The sequence below is a fragment of the Etheostoma spectabile genome, unplaced genomic scaffold (assembly GCF_008692095.1).
Source record: "Etheostoma spectabile isolate EspeVRDwgs_2016 unplaced genomic scaffold, UIUC_Espe_1.0 scaffold314, whole genome shotgun sequence".
Classification (NCBI taxonomy): domain Eukaryota; kingdom Metazoa; phylum Chordata; class Actinopteri; order Perciformes; family Percidae; genus Etheostoma; species Etheostoma spectabile.
Genome location: NW_022605583.1, coordinates 699,718 through 701,698, shown reverse-complemented (window position 1 = coordinate 701,698; position 1,981 = coordinate 699,718). Strand labels below are relative to the sequence as shown.

At 41.2% G+C, this 1,981-nt stretch overlaps 1 protein-coding gene across 1 annotated transcript in view; it reads left to right on the top strand.

The window, feature by feature from the left end:
• alms1 (ALMS1 centrosome and basal body associated protein) overlaps window positions 1-1,981 on the top strand; it is a 31,727-nt gene that overhangs the window by 720 nt on the left and 29,026 nt on the right. The gene's annotated exons all lie outside the window — the stretch shown is intronic.

Below are 1,981 nucleotides of genomic sequence, written 5' to 3'. Positions count from 1 at the left end.
AAAGTCCTCCAAAAAAAGTGTTATTTTTTATCTGAACACTCAAAAACCCAGCTAACCTTCTTGTAGTAACATTGGATTAACTGCATTAGGTAAAAACCCTACAGCTGTCATCAGATTTGGACATAAATATTGCTAAATCTTGACTGTTGCACAGAAATACCCCGTCCACCTTTATAAATAATAAAAAAAGCACATCGTACAGGCAGACATTTCTCCTGTGAAATAAATCAAAACTGTTCCAACTTTAGCAGATAATTGCAGGCTCGTGTAGGACCACATGCAAGAACGTTGGCCATAAAGCAAAAAAATTAAAAATAAAAAGGATAACTTTTTTGCTCCTAAATACACAGTGAAATGTCTGAAGTGTCATTCCTTTAAAAAAGAAGACAAGTAAACAGCAGCAGGAGCCCAGCTGGGAAGGTTAGGGGGTTCGAGCAGAGGCCTTTGAGCTGAGCGGGAGCATTTCTTTTGGCTTCCTGAGGAACAAACCAAGCCGTTGATATACAGTGTGAGTCAGCTGCTCCCTCATGTCACATCTAACGTTTATTTACCAGCGGAGAGAAACCACAGAATTAGAATAACAATTCGATTATGTATCCCTGCGCTAAAAGCAATGCACTCAATTACTTCAACTTGAAACTTCTCTAGAGGGGGAGCGAGGAGGCCTTTTTTGCTGCATAGCCAAATATCAAAAAGCAAGTAAAGGGAGAGCAACATGTCATGTCTGCTGGTTCATTTCTGTTAGTGTGTTCTCTTTTCCCCTCCTGTTGGGAGGGAGAGAAATGTGTTGAAAGCTCTACAAGCCATGCAGCCTTTTAACAAGATGCACTTAATCTTCCTGGTGTTTGCTTTAGTTAAGTAAGGGATTGGCTTCGTCCGGGCCCGGGAGTGGCGAGATGTTGATGATCGCTAACCTCTTATCTGTCTTTATCTGCATTTGAACAGGTTTCTAGCGGGGCAAAGCCAAACAGACCAATAAGATTAAATATAGAACCATTTTGCAAGTTAGCAATGTCCCAGTGCTTTCTATGGGTTCAACCAGAGTTCATGTTATTAATATTACACGCCTTTCATGCTTTCAAATCTCACACAGATCAGAAGGGCTTTGGGAGGTATGCCACTGTCAGCCAATTAATGGCCACAAGTACAGCTGTTCTGCCTTTAAGGTCGAGACCAGGCTTTCCACCGCTTCAACCTCGTTTTTAGGTAATTATTCAGCTCTCTGGGAACGTTTGTAATTCACACCTCAAACATTGCATAATAGGAGCCACAAAAGTGGCTTTGAAATGCTTGAGTCAAATAACAAACCTACCAGGCTTTAGAGAAGAGGGATCTACACAAATCCCACCCACATTAACTGAGAGGAGACGCAGTCAGGGAGATTGAAGGGAGGCATTTCAGGCTTAGAAGAACCTCGCTTCAGATAAAATCTCAGGGACAATGGTTACTTTTTAAGCATTTAATTGGACTTTGCTCTAACTCAGGCTGACCTGAGATGAGAGGTTCTCGCTCAAGGACACTACAACAGAATATGCAGCTGCTGGGATTAATCTGGTGATGTTTTAGTGGTGGGACAGCAAAAAAACACTAGGCCTATCATCCTCAAGTCATGGCTTCCTCTGACCTCATAGTGATATTCCAAATTACATTGAGTTACATGCTGAGACTTGAATAATCCTGCTCACAAATCATGCTTTAGCTTTATGCAGCTTATCATTGGGCTGACTTTATTATTCTTTGTAGTGAGTCATCCAGGCCCATCTATACTGTTCCACCAGTCTTTGGTCTTGTACTGTATATGGTAATGTATTGCATGACATCAACACTCTTAAAGTTGAGGCTTTAATTCCCTCTGGGGCTGACCCATGATCAACTGCAGCCATAGTGCAACTAAAAGGCACTTATTTGTATGACAGTTTGTGTCCAAATATCACTACACTTAAAACCATTTCTCCAACAGACATGACATATAGATATAAAA